This window comes from Bidens hawaiensis, unplaced genomic scaffold, assembly GCF_021521415.1.
Source record: "Bidens hawaiensis isolate Kalapana, Puna unplaced genomic scaffold, B.hawaiensis_p1.1 tig00018032_1, whole genome shotgun sequence".
NCBI classification, from domain to species: domain Eukaryota; kingdom Viridiplantae; phylum Streptophyta; class Magnoliopsida; order Asterales; family Asteraceae; genus Bidens; species Bidens hawaiensis.
In genome coordinates this window covers 36006-51830 of record NW_027492721.1, presented here as the reverse complement: position 1 = coordinate 51830, position 15825 = coordinate 36006, and the positions used below count along the sequence as shown (strand labels likewise).

Below are 15825 nucleotides of genomic sequence, written 5' to 3'. Positions count from 1 at the left end.
CTGCAGGAACAGCTTGCGTACTGCGCGTAAGGACGTCGCGTCTCTGAGCATGGTTGGTCCTGCGGATCCAGTTGGTCTTTGCGCAGACGTCCCTCTTTAAGGTGTCTTGCGAGTTCAACTGCGCAGACGTCCCTCTTCGAGGTGAGTCTTGCGGGTCCAACTGCGCAGACGTCCCTGTTTAAGGTGAGTCTTGCGGGTCAAACCGCGCAGACGTCCCTATTGAAGGTGAGTCTTGCGTGTCCAACTGGGCTCTGCTGGGACCTACCTCTTCAGTCATTTATCTAATAACAACGTTGAGAAGCACATCATTCGATTGTAACGTTTTACTTACTAAACTAATTGCATGTAGTACTTGATACCAAATGAGGATTGATACCAGATATTCAAAATCACCAAGTTACTTATATGCTAGTGATTTAACTTCATTTTGATTTTTTTGCTTCATTATCATTTTCTGCAATTTCAATGAAAATTTTCTTATACCTGAAAGTTAAAATCTAATAGCCTTAATACTATCAACATGACTTATCTAACGAGTGGCAGTGTTACGGTTTATTCGAGACAACCGTTAATCTCCCAATAACACAATAGAAGAAGAGAAAAGAGACCCAAAATAATAATTCTTTCTTATTCTTTTTCTAAAACAAGATTACAAATTTACAATATATAGGAAAACAAAAACATAAAAATAGAAAAAAATCAACAATAAGGAAACATAACTTGACTATAATAAGGAAACTAAATAAAAGATAAACTTAAATAATAATAATAATAATAATAATAATAATAATAATAAAATTATTAATATAATAGGATCGTATCAATTCCCGACCCCTTGAAAACGTCGTTGTCCTCAAGGACGGAATGACGCCGCCATGGCAGCCGTCACTCCAGTCACACACCGGCATTCGGGGCAGAATCAACGTTGCACCACGGTGGCTGCCATTCGAATCTGTCGGTGTTATTCGGGCCAATGCCAACGGACCACCACAAGGGACGCAACAAGGGTCGCCTAGTTTCACCTTTTACCGGTGTTGGCACCAACGAGCTAATTGTATTGTTGTAAATTTGATTGGCGTATTTTTTAACCATCAAATTACCATTATGTTGCTTATATTTACCAGTTGCATGCTCTCCTAAGGTCACATCTTCCAATCCTTGAGTAACTTCCTTATTAAAAATTGTTTCATGATCATACTTCGCAATTGCATTGACGGAACTAGCATGAAACTGAGTCAACATTATTGTAGTAAAATCATTCCAGGTGAGGAAGTTTGAAGAGGAAGTCTAAACTCCGAAGCCAACCATTGAATCACCAGAATGGTTCATCATCGAAGGATTCAATGACATAGGGAAACCGCTCGTCACCATAGATCGCGTAAAAGATTAAATATCGTTCAGCTTGATAGATTCATAGGGCGGGATTTGATCCAGTAAAAAGAGGTAATCGTGGATGCTCCCACAAGAGTTCTTCCAAAGCCATGCAGGCTAAGGCTCAATGAAAGCACCAATTGTTACGATTTGTTCGAGACAACCGTCAATCTCCCAAGAACACAAAAGAAAAGAGACCCAAAATAATAATTCTTTCTTATTCTTTTTCTAAAATAAGATTATAATATATAGAAAAACAAAGACATAAAAATAGAAAAAGATAAACAATAAGGAAACATAATTTGACTATAATAAGAAAACTAAATAAAAGATAAACTTAAATAATAATAATAATAATAATAATAATAATAATAATAATAATAAACAACTTATTAATAAAATAGAATCGTATTAATTTCCGAGCCCCTAAATAATCGGTTTTGAAAATACTGGCCATTCTCTATCAGACTTCTCCTTAATTAATAGGGTTCTAGTATACATAGTTGTATTATACCGGTTAGAAAATTTAGATTTGGGACCCTTATCAAATATCAATTATGTAATATAGATTAGGACCTTTCTCTCCATAAATTTCGATAATATCAAGATTAAGTTCATACCAAGTTATTTGATCAAACATATCAAAGTGATTAGTACTAGCAAGTAGCACCATCAATATTAGCATCATTAACATTAGCATATTCAAATTTTGCATCATGAGAAGAACCTTTTGACGGTTTTCTTTGGATAAACTTTCAACTATTTTTCTTTTTTTGTGTTATTTTACTAAGGGACATACGGACAGTTATTTAGGATGCATAGTTTTTGTAAAGGATATAAGTAGCCTAAATCAACTAAGCAAGCATTCAAGCAAAGTATAGAAATGAATAATCATCAACTAATGTTAATTATACCAAAAATCTACTTTTCTAAAGGCTAAATTAAGCTAATAAAAAAGTTTGAAAAATAAAAATTATCTAACAAATGTTGAATATGATGAACTGATGAACCGAAATCGAACGAGAAATATGGAAATCTATAAGCTCCTCATATTTCGAATGAGGAATGTTGATTGAGGAAATCAACCCAGCTCCTTGCTTTTGTTTTGGTCGACTTCAACACATCGACTTGATTAGTTGATCCATCGGCCCTGCCTCTTCCCAATGCCACTAATTAGGTCATGTTTGGTTTGTTGAATTCTATGAAATTTGAATGTAAATTAGAATTGATTTTTGTTCATAATCGTGATTTGGGCATTGGAAATTTGGAATGGAAATAATTCCCTTAAATCGAAATTCCTTTAATTCATGGAATTTAAGAATCCTTAACCAAATGGTACTCTATATATGTTCATCACCGGACTCAAAACCTCGACCTCTGGATGAAGGAGCACCTTACAACATAGAAGATACGATGGGGGACAAATTTTTATTTCATTGAAATGTTTGACAAATTACATAATGTTTTTAAAAACCAACTCATCAGTATTTCTTAATCAGAATAGATTCTTCATAATCTCAACCGAATGGTTTCTCCAATCACACTTGAATGACTTTTTGATTAAATGAAATTCTTATGTTCCATTGGTTCTTGATGATTATCAATGAACAGAATTTTAAAAAAAACATTTATCAAAAGTTGAAATAAAAAGCAGAAATCAGAAAAATATTTCATAAACTAAAATCGAAATAAAAAACGAACCCACTAATTCTTGTACCAAAGTAGGAATTAAAAAAAGGTTATTTGTAAGCTTCATCAAATGAATTCGAAATAAAAACAGCTATGTGAGGCTATGCGTAGTGGAGGGGCTACAAATTGGGTGAATTGCGTTATGTGGCACCCAGTCAGTAAATTGTGGGTTTTTGTTTAGGGGTGTAGTGGTGTTGTAGCCCCTATATATGTATATATAAATATATGCAACTCACATATGAATATAATAATAATAATAAAGGTTAAGGACAAGAGGGCGAGAAGAACCTGGCGCCACCCCCCCCCCCCCTATCGCCCCTGAAATCGCCCCCCGGGGGGGGTGTTGTAGCACGTTGTCGCCCCTTACCGCCCAAACAATCCGCCCACTGCGGTTAGCCTGATAGTTTAAAACAAACAAATCCCAAACATTGATGTGGTAGTTTTATTACGAAAAACGCACAAACGGAAATTTAGATCGGAAAAAAAAACAACAATGGGCAATTTCATTCCAAACGAACTAGAAATTGTGTAGAGAAGATGTGGGGTGATGGTTTAAGCTTTAGTGAATGGTAATTAGTTATGGTTGAACCTGTATATAATTATTGAAGAAACGCCGATCCAATCCCCTTGACGGGTCCTGGATCTAGTGAGTCAACCGGGTAGGATACAATAACAACCAACACGATATGAGCACAACTTCCCAAAGTCCAGTAACCGGAACCTGCAAAACAGACACCGTGATCTCGTTACGGGAAGGACATGAGGGGGGTCTTCCCGTAACCACCATCCGGCGTGAGAATAAGTACTGTTCTGACGTAAAGAAAGTACCAGAGTATTGAGAGTATATACTTGGGAGTGAATGTGTACCTCATGCAGATGAAGAGGGTATTTATAGCCGAATGATGTGAGAATTGTGATTGGGCCAGCTGTCCCTTTCTAGAAGATCATCACGTGATAGGTTGAGCTATACGTCCCATGTGCATAGGTATAACAACTTGGACACGCGTCATTCTATGATAGGACGAGTTGATCCCTGGCCATGTGCACGGTTATAACAACCTGGCCAGGAGTCACGTATTCTCCAAGTAACGATCGTGGTTATTCTTCTAGAAAGTAGTTGGTTATTTACAGTTGTCCTGTTGGCATTTCCTTCCGGTCACTTGGCGGATAAATGTGCTATCGCGCGGATGACGTCTGAGGGTGCCTGGATGCTTCCGCGTGTGATATGAGGATGTTCTTCCTCTATCATGTTACGCGGATGATTCATATGTTCCGCGGATGGTGTATGAGGGTAAACTTCTCCAACCCGCGGGTAATATTTAAGGGTATTTGGGTCTTTTTGATACCCTACCTCTATAAATCTAGGGATGAAGACGAATAGCAGACTGAAGACTTCCTTTAGGATAGTTTTGTCCATTAAGTTTTCTAACATTCCAATTCCACTAAAAATTGCAAACCAAACATGTTAAAGAATGAATGGTTCCATTCAAATCATTTAAAAAAAAAATTGCGAATCAAATGCGCACTTAAGTTGCTAGATTAGGTTAGTTGAGTATAATTTAGAATGGACTAGTATGTTTATTTAAATATTGAAAAGCTTATTGGGTTATAAAAATGCTAGTGTGTTTTAAAAGGTTACCAGGTTTTTTATATTTGTGTTCAAATTTATAGGGTTTTTTTTAAATCAATTTTATGTGTAAAATATTTAGAAAATAAAATATTTAGAAAAGGTTTAAAGGCTTTTTTATGTGGATGCCCATCTTGCACATAGCCATCTCATCTCTTCGTCTCCCTAAGGTAACAACTTCATGTTGTTGAGGTACCTTAGCAGCTCTTTGCAGTTGAAGCTGGTTTTTTCAACCAACTTGTTTCATACCCTATGCTCATTATTTAGTGCCAAATGGTGTTTTCGTAACTCTCCAGGTCATCTTTGATGGCGAGGGGAATGAGTCAAGCATGGCGGGGTTCGGGGCTAGCAAACAGATTCCAAACGAAAGTGGCTAAGTGGACTCGTGGGCTTGTTCGGGACCGGCCCAGGCTACCTCCACCTTGGCCGACCCCTAATCTATCTTTAGTATAATATTTGTTTAATTTTTATGTTTATTTAGTTGAGACTTGTTCCTCAAGTTTGGATTTTCTATTTAATCTTTTTCTCTTTTACGTTTGAAACTTGGTTGTTTATTTTTTCATAAATTTAATAAAGTTTATCGTTTGGAGGATTCAAACGTGTTCTTGAAATGGTTCAGGAGATTAGCGTTGACATTGATCAACACCGTGTGACCATCACGCTATCAAGTGGTATCAAAGCCATGTCGTATCATAACATACGTCAAAGTCGATTCCCCGATAGAGGCAACGGTGATTATGAACGTGATCCACGAGACATAGAAGAAATTGAAAGGTTGCGCCAACAACGTTTGGATGCAGGATTACAACCGGCCAACGAAGGAAGATGGCAGCAAGAAAGCGATTCTGAACAAACTGAGTCGGATGGGTACAATATGAGGGACGGGATTAACGACAACCCTTTCGGCCGACATGCCAGGGTGTGTCGTCCGCCACCTCCCGTGTCCGACCCACTGCGATCCCTAGGGATTCACATGAAAATTCCAAATTTTGAAGGCGGTGTTCAGCCAGACGAGTTTATTGATTGGTTGCATACTGTCGAACGGGTCTTTGATCTCAAGGATGTCCCCGATTACATGGAGGTAAAAATCGTTGCTACTAAATTAAAGAAGCACACACCATTATGGTGGGAAGACTAGAAAAAAAACGTGTCCAAGAAGGTAAACATAAAATCGATTCATGGGATAAGATGAAGCGTTTATTGAAAAAAAATATTCTTACCCGTTAATCATAGGCAAGATGCTTTTTTAGAATATCATGGGTTAAAACAGGGGACTTTAAATGTGTCTGACTTTATTTTGGAGTTTGAACGATTAAGGATGCGGTGTGGCACAAACGAAGACAAAGAACAAGTTATTGCTAGATTTTTGGGTTCGTTACGCACCGATATTTCAGATGTCGTGCAGTTACACCCCTATTATACTTTGGATGACGTGTGCAGGCTAACTTATAAGATGGAAATACAAGATACTGTGAGGGTACGGTATTCAAACCTTCGGCCCAATCAAAGCCGGGGATCGACTTCCGTTTCCGCTCCACTTCCGGCCTCTGCGGCCCAGCTGAAAATTGTTGTGCCATCAGCTAAATCGCTGGCATCAAATCCGCAAGCGGGGGGAATCGGTGCTTTAAATGCCTAGGGTTGGGTCATGATATACATCTATTTATACATCTCGTATCCCGTGTAAAGTTGTGTTTCTTTAATATTTTGAGTTCGTTTTGATTCGTGTTTCGTTTATCTTTCTTTAATTTAAGTTTTTGAGTCAAGTTTATATACATTTATCGTGTTTTAACTCTTTTGGTGTCTTACATGTTAAACTTAATTCTTTCTATCATTTCATGCGAAGCTTATGTTCGTTTTATTCGTCAAACAGTTACGTGATTGCTTCACTAATGTTTTGTTATGTTTTCATATATATGGTGGCTTGGAGAATAAAGGGAAGCAAGTTCTAGAATATTCTTTTCGTTACTTGGAGTTCAAGAATGAATATTATCAAGATTTAACAAAAATAATCAAGAAATAAAAAAAAATCCGGATCTCCTAAAAAAGCAAGCCGCGCTGCTCTAAGGCAAAAGACAATATGCCTTCGCGCTGCGCCTAGGGCTCCCTGGTCAGCCATCTTTGCAAGTCCAAGCCCGTTACTCGCTTATATAAACATCTCTTGCAAACCTAGCCGAAAAAAGAATAATGCAGCCGATTTTCCAAGGGTTTGTGTAGGTTTTGAGGCTAGTAATCAAGGAGGATCATCAAGCTTTCATACTAGTGTTCAAGGGTCGATTAAGAAGGGTTCTTTCGTTCTTTTTCATCATCTTTGTTCACTATCTATCATGATTCTCTTTTGTTTTAGTTATTTGTCTTTGATTATAACTATGCTAGGCTAGACTTCATGTCTGCCTAGGTTTGATGAACATGTTTGAGACTTGATTCTTGCTTTGGACAATTGTTTGATTATGGTTTCGTTATTTTAATTGTAAAAGACTTGATTTTGCTTTCATGATGCATATGAATGTTTATTATCTTGATTGATTGTTAAGTATAGCTTCACATAGGTCTTATATCTCTTGATTGTGTTCTTTAGATTTAGGGTTTATGTTTAATCATTACTTGGTGTTTTGATTATTGTGATTGAATGGGCCCATTAGATCATAGAAGCTAGTTGACAGTTGGTTAGGGTTTTGAATGTTCTGTTAAATTCCAATAGCTGTAAGGTGAGGAGTTATTCATGTGTCTTGATCAATTGTATGCTAGGATAGATAGTGACAATATTCTCGCTTATTGTGTTGATCCTTGTTCATGATGTCATGTTAGCTTATCAAGTTATCTAGGGTTTAGTGTTTCGTAAGATTGCTTGCTTTAGATACTATTAATTAACCCTATTTGATAACCGTGAGGAAATCAATAATACTGATTGCTTAATAATCTAATAATTATTCTTTGGGATTTCGTTTGATTAAGTCAATGGTCCTTAGAGTATTGTTAGATGAATATGTTTAGAAATCAATTTCCATAATCATATTATTTGTCCATTGCTTGATGATTGTTGATGCATGGGATTCTTACTTAGGTAGATTCCTTTTCTGATTGGTTTCAATCTTGTGTTTAATTGCTTATTTCTAGTTTACTTGTTTATTTGTTTTCTTAGTTTAATATGAGTTTAAAAACCCCCTTTAAGCATTAATAATAAATAGTCTTGTCGTAAGTCGAGTCTAAATAGTTAATTAATGTAATTTATAGAGTCTTGTGGGTTCGATATTCCGGACTTACTTAGCTTTAGTACAATTGACCGGCTCACTTGTCGGTATTTTGTGTAGTTGAGTCTTAAGTCTAGTTTTTATTACTTGTTTAGTTTAGTTAATATTTAATTGACTGTTTTCTAGCACGTCAGGTCACCTACAACGAAATTTCCCAAACACGCATGTTGTTGCACTCATTGATGATTCGGTACCCACGTTTGATGATACTCATGATGCGGACGATGAGTTCCAGGATGATACAATTCTTTACCCAGATCGGGGTGAAGCTTTAATATCTCAACGCGTTCCCAGCGCGTCTCTTGCATCGGATGTGGATGACACTATGTGGCTACGCAATAACATTTTTCGAACCAAGTGCACGATAAAAGGTATAATTTGTGATATTATTGTTGACGGAGGGAGTTGTGATAATATGATAGCCACTACGGTTGTGGATAAATTCTGTTCCCCGCTTTATTTTTGGCAACACCTATATGTCGATGATCTTGATTTTGGGGATGCTTGGTCCCGTACCGCCAGTTCGCCGTGGGGTTTTTTTACCCGTCGTCAAGGTTTTTTATTTCGCGGTACTCGCTTATGTGTTCCACAATCCTTGTTTCGGGAAGCAATCATTTTGGAATGTCATAAGGGTGATTTGGCTTGACATTTCGGTCGTGATAAGACGCTTACGCAGGTTAGGGATCGATTTTTTTGGCCACGTTTGGACCTGATGTAGCTCGATTGTCACATTGCGAAGACCACTCACACAAACCAGGGGCTCCATACGCCCTTGCTAGTTCCACACGGTCCTTGGGAGGATGTTAGTTTGGACTTTGTTCTTGGTTTACCACGGACTCAGCGACAGAAGGACTCGATTATGGTCGTCGTTGATCGTTTTTCAAAAATGGCGCATTTTGTTCCTTGTGCTAAGACTTTTGATGTGTCCCAAGTTGCTCCATTGTATTTTTCAGAGATTTTTCGCTTACATGGAGTTCCTAAGACTCTCACTTCTGATCGTGACGTTAAGTTTGTTGGACACTTTTGGCGTACACTATGGAAATGTTTGGGTTCGAAGTTGTAGTTTTCTAGCTCTCATCACCCTCAGACGGATGGATAAACTGAGGTAACGAATCGTAGTTTGGGTAATTTACTTCGTAGTTTGGTTGGCGATAAGCCCAAGCAGTGGAACTTAGTTTTACCTCAAGCTGAGTTTGCTTATAATCGTTCGTGTCATAAATCCACTGGGAATAGTACGTTTTTTATTGTGTATGGACGCAATCCCTTTACTCCTATAGATTTAGCGCCTCCTACTATATGTCTCACCTTAGTACCGATGGTGATGTCTGAGCTGTTCAAATTCAGGACCGCCATCAGCAAGTTCGCGCTCAGATTACTAAACATAACTTGCAATATCAAGTTGCTGCAAATAAACATAGGCGTTCGGTTATTTTTCAGCCAAGGGATTTGGTTTGGATTCATTTGCTTCGCGAGAGGTTTTCACATGGTCGTTTCGGTAAATTGCATCCTCGGGCGGATGGACCTTTTCATGTGCTCGAGCGTATTAATGACAATGCTTATAAGATTGATTTACCGGGTCACTACAAAGTTTCTGCAACGTTTAATGTGGCTGATTTGTCTCCCTATGAAGGTGATTTAGATGATGATGACTCGGGGATGAGTCCTTTTCACGCCGGGGAGGATGATGGTGAGGGGAATGAGTCAAGCATGGCGGGTTTCGGGGCTAGCAAACCGATTCCAAACGAAAGTGGCTAAGTGGACTCGCGGGCTTGTTCGGGACCGGCCCAAGCTACCTCCACCTTGGCCGACCCCTAATCTATCTTTAGTATAATATTTGTTTAATTTTTATGTTTATTTAGTTAAGACTTGTTCCTCAAATTTGGATTTTCTATTTAATCTTTTTCTCTTTTACGTTTGAAACTTGGTTGTTTAACTTTTCGGAAATTTAATAAAGTTTATCGTTTGGAGGATTCAAACGTGTTTTTGACAGAGTTCAGGAGATTAGCGTTGACATAGATCAATACCATGTGACCATCACGCTATCAATCTTGTAACGGGTTCTTTCATGGTATAGCTCGTATCTAAGCTTGGGCTAGTTCGGTAACACTTGTCGCAGCTTCTCCCGACGCAAGTACCTATTAGAATTTTGATGTATCAAGAAAACATTATATAAATTTGAGTTGTATTCTACTATTAAAATGAAGAAATATGTATGATGTCTGTACACATATTCTCCATTTATTGCAAGTGTGACAATTTTTTTAATGACAATAGTGACGGTTATTGGACCGATTGGACGACATCCAGGGAATCCTCCCATCATAAAACTTTTCCGCCTATGACAAAACTATCCTGAACTTCTTTTGTCCGCAACATCTACCAGTAAATGTTCCACCTACAGTATTTTTTAAAGTTATCTGCATTAGCCCTCTTAGGTTTTACAAACAAATCGTTTTTTTTTTCAACTCTGATTTATTAAAACTCTTTATTTCATATCTTTAAATATTAGATATAAATAGTTTATATACAAAAACTAAACAAATGTAAAAGCTAGTTATTTTAGGGTGTTTGAGATTGCTTATTTTAGCAAACTTATAATTTATTAACTTTTTCTAAAGTTAAAGTTGTTTGAGATAGATTTGTAAGGAAATTCATTAAGTCACAAGATTGTGACTTGTAACTTTTCCCAAAAGTTATAAAAGAAAGTTATGAGAAACTAAAATAAGGAAACCCCCCACCCACCCCCACCCCCGATGTTTTGATGTTTAAAAAAAATCACTACACTAAGAAATAGGCGAGTAGTAAATCGAATAAATATGAATATAGTATTTTTATTTGTTAGTTTAGTTATAGCCAAACAAACAAATGAGCAGGATCACTTAAAGAAGTGATTTTTTGTTCGCGTTCATTCATTTAGAAAATAAAGACGTTCGTATTCGTTTCGCTCGTTAACATTCACAACGAATGCAAGCATAATTAAACGAACATAGAAGAGCACATACGAGCACCAATTAAACATAAACAACAATATTCAGATTGAAGTCTATAAGTCACCACATCATCATCACATGATTCAACAATATGAAACATTATATAAGTAAGCAACAATATCCAAACTATAACAACATATCATTTGATGATTCAAGAATCAAGTCAAATACAAGCTTAAGATATAAACATAAACCAAACCACACGTATTACGTAACCAACAAACGTAAGGGAACATATCATTTGATGATTCAAGAAGCAAGTCCAATACAAGCTTAAGAAGCTCACAAGCTAAACGAACAAGTCATATATACTCGTTTAATTAAATAGTTAAAAAATTTTGCTCATGTTTATTAAAAAGACACAAGTGTAATGTAAAGGGAGTAAAGTAGAGAAACAATACAAGTACATGGACTTAATGTCAGAGTAGTTCAAACTCGGAATGTATATGCTTTCAACAAATCATTCACACCCCTATCACTCTCACGAGTCCAGCTTCCACTGGGCAGAAATAATAATCAAATGGCCGTTTCCCATTATACCCTTACTATATCTTTATATTTCCTCTTATTATTATTATTATTATTATTCCACTCCACCACCACCACCGCCGCCGCCGCCGCCGCCGCCGTTAACATCACTCACCTCTTATCCCCATACCCAGACTTCTCTGATTTCAACAACCTCCTCACCACCACCACCGTCGCCGACGACATCACCCACCGCCCCTCCGTCACCATCCTCGCCGTCCCAAACTCCATCCTCCGATCCTCCGACGTCATCCGCCACTCTCCATCCTCCAGCAACATCGCTGACGTCATCCGCTACCACGTCCTGTTGCAATACCTCTCCGTCACCGACCTCACCGGACTCCCACCCTCCGGCGAACTCATCACCACTCTCTTCCAAACCACCTCACGCGCCACCAGTAACTTCGGCTGCGTCAACGTCACCTACGACGCTCAAACCAACACCACCACCGTCCGGTCACCGGCGGTATACTCTCAACCGCCTAACTCCGCCACGGTCATCTCATTAATCAAAACGCTTCCGTACAACGTCAGCATATTCTCCGTAGATTCGCTCATCGTCCCGTACGGATTGGATCTACTCGCGTCGGAGACACGGCCGCCGTTAGGGCTTAACATAACAAAGGCATTAACCGACGGCCATAACTTCAACGTGGCAGCATCAATGCTGGCGGCATCCGGAGTCGTATCGGAATTTGAATCCGACGAAGGCGGCGCCGGAATCACGTTATTTGTTCCGACGGACGACGCGTTCGCCGATCTACCGCCGTCGGCGAATTTCCAGTCGTTACCGGCGGATAAGAAAGCCGACGTGTTAAAGTTTCACGTGCTGCATTCATATTATCCACTCGGTTCGCTTCAATCGATTGTGAATCCGGTTCAACCAACGCTAGCTACCGAAGACAAAGGCGCCGGTAGCTTCACGTTAAACATATCTAGGGTTAACGGATCGGTTGCTATTAATACAGGCATTGTTGAAGCTTCGGTTACACAAACTGTTTTAGATCAGAATCCGGTTGCAATATTTGGTATATCTAGGGTTTTGTTACCGAAAGAGATATTCGGAAAAAACTTAATTGTTGCAAACGTACCGTTAATTCACGGCGCTCCGGCACCGTTACCGTTGGATACCAATAGTAATACTCCACCGGAAGTGTTGGTTCCGTCATTGTCACCGGATTCCAGAGACGAATTACACTCTTTTGCGACGGTACAGCGTGTCAATTTGTGTACAGGATTATTGTTATTATTATTATCATCATTGTATGTATTTGTATGATTCTTCATTTTTGTTACATTTGGTTATATTATTATAAATTTATAATTCAAAATTATTAATGGAGATGAAGATTTGGGTAGAACGGGGGAGAGTGAGGGGTAAAGTGGATAAAACAACAAATGAGTTGTTTGGATTGTAATGCCAATTTGGTGGGTTGTTATTTGCTGTGGTAGGGAATAATAATGAAGATGAAGGGTGGTCATGGAATGGAAGTGGATGACAGAGTGTGAAGTTTGGGTTTGGACGGCTGCGATTGGGAAGACATTTATTCCTAGATAGATTGTTGTGGTGGACTGCCAGCACACTTGAGTACGGTTTGGAGAGTGATAGATATGTTCTGCGTTGCTGTCATCAGTTGTTGGATTATCATATCATGGCCCAATTTTTTGACACTTTCTTTGGGCCATATGGATAGATGTAGGCCCATTTATGCTTATTGTCAAATGCCCATTATTTACTTGTTCAAATATAATCACTTAATTTGTACGTTTTAAGTTTTGACTTCTTGATAGATTTGGTACACATTTTGTTTTTCGTTTCATGGCAACTTCTAAAACCATTGATATTTCATTTAAAAGGGCTCATCGTTTGTATATATATTTGGCCAACCATTTGTTCGATGCCTAACAACTCCAAAATTTGATACACTTTTGAAACATCCCAACCAAGCAAAAACACTCATCCGCGAAACCCAACCTGGCAGCAGTGTTGCAAAAATCTCAACTAGTCACTGATTAATCGCTAATCCCCACTTCACTGATTTATTTTGGGTTAGTCATCCATTTAATCAGTCAATAGTCAAATCCGGCCAAAATCGGTGTGATGTGTGTGAGATATATATATATATTTTTATTAAAGATTTGTCACACTTTGTCGGGTTTTAAAAAATGGGTTTTCACTTAAACTTAATAAAACACACACACAAATGGCAAGTGTATCAATCGTGTAAGTAATATAGTCGAGGTAAGAACCGAGTATCAATCCGTGGACACGTAAATTTCAATATTAAATCTTTGCATTTTAAAATAACCGTAAGACATATCTTAAAAGTTTTAGTTTTTTTAAAGTAATATTTAAAGTGACTTATAACAATAATACAAAGCAAGCAAAAATATTATAATGGAAAGATTCAAGATTTAAAAGCTATTATCTTACCTTTAGAATCCACTTGACTTCTTATGATGGTAAATTTAAATATATGATAAATTCACTTTTTTAATTTATTTATGGAAAAGAGTAGTCACTAGTTATAGATAAGTATTCTTTTGATTTTTTTTGGAAAACTAGTATGAATTATACAAACTAATCACCTCAAATCACATTTGTAAGTGAACCTTTATGTTGAAATTTAAGGATATAGATTATCATTCAATTACGAAACTCAAATCTAACAACCATACGGAAAGATCACATGAAAAACACCTAATCCACATATGGTTGATTAAATTAGACAAACTTCAAGTATTCCTTCAATTTATGAATTTTCAACCCAAGTGTAATATCAAAATAGTTGTGTTAACAAAATACTTATAATATTACTTAACAAGAATATCAATTCATAACAAATGTTCAATCTTTTCAAATCTAAACATGAGGATATGTGTTTAACCAATTTTCATGTTAATATTCAATAATTATTTTAACTATTTCTAGATTAAAAGTTATAAAGTTGCAAGAACAACATTTATAAATAAATGATAAAATCAAGAGTCTTTCAACATAACAAGATATACCATTTATAATTCTTGTATATTAATTTCAATTGTTTAAACATAATATTTCATCAAAGGATAACCAAGAATTAGTCATTATTTCAACATAAAATTACCATATATTATTTCACACCATCAAAAGTTATCAAGTTTCATCATAAGTTAAGATGATATGAAAAGTTTAGCTCATAATAATAATGAAATATACATCAAAGTAAAAGAACATAGCATTCATAATTAACTTTAAGATAATCTAACCCAAGAACCAAGCTAGATGATTATGTGAATGCTAGAACTCCTTCTTGATGTTGTATGGATCTTCAAGAGCTTCTTCTTGCCTTCAATCTTCTGGAATTATGGTGATAAGGGAGTGTTTTTGTGTATGTAATTCGGTGTGTCTTGAAGAGAACACAAAAGGCCAATTTATAGGCAAACTGCTGCAGGAGGCATAGGGTATGCCAAATTCGGCACAGCCCATGCTGGTCCCCAAATCTCTGACAGAATATCTCTTGTACTTGAAGCATGTGCACACATTTGACCATCGGGTGTGCCAAGTCAAGCATGGGCTGTGTGAACCCTCATTGGCCGACAACTGTCCTTTTTTGCTTCCATCATGTTAGGCATCAGGCTGTGCCAAAGTGGGCACATGGCTGTGCTTGACCTTGCTAGATGACAAATTGTACTTTTCTATTTGTTATAGTAGACATCAGGTTGTGCTTGAATGAGCGCATAGCTGTGCCTGACTATGCATTGGGCTGTGTCTTCCTGGGCATGGGACATGCTTAGCGCTGGAAGTGCATTTCATCGCCATTTCTTCTAGAAAATTGCTCGTTTTTCTTTTATTAGCTCGTTTATCCCTGGAAATTCAAATTAAACAAAGTGTCATTTCTTAACTAAAATTCCCAAGAAATACCATAGATTGGAGCGTATTTGATGTATAAAAGATGTATAATTTTGTGTACATCAAACATCTCCACACTTGAACCTTGCTTGTCCTCAAGAAAGCTAAACATGAAAATTCTCCAAAAGGCAAAGGATAACGAGACCGTAGCTATAACATCCCCAAAAAGTTAAGGTGGCCCCGAAGAAAGATACACGAACAACCCAGTCAACGGAGATCTTATGAATATATGTAGTGACATAGGAAAACATGGTTTATATTTATGAGTTTCTTTTTATGCAAAATTCCACGTTCTCACAATGTTCACTCAAACTCGGTTTTATATCTGATCATACATGTAATGTTGTATGTATATGAACACTCTTGTCAAAATGCAACTTGTGAAAAATAAGCTTGTCGAGGGATCCATTCTCCACCCACTTATTGAAATGTTTGCATAAACAGGGAGGTAATATATGTGGGTGTTTAGTTTGGATAGAG

The 15825-nt window shown here is 37.4% G+C and overlaps 1 pseudogene; it reads left to right on the top strand.

Moving 5' to 3' along the window:
* Positions 1-11249: 11249 nt before the first annotated feature.
* LOC143555250 (fasciclin-like arabinogalactan protein 4 pseudogene) lies at positions 11250-12734 on the top strand (annotated as a pseudogene).
* The last annotated feature ends 3091 nt before the right edge of the window (positions 12735-15825 follow it).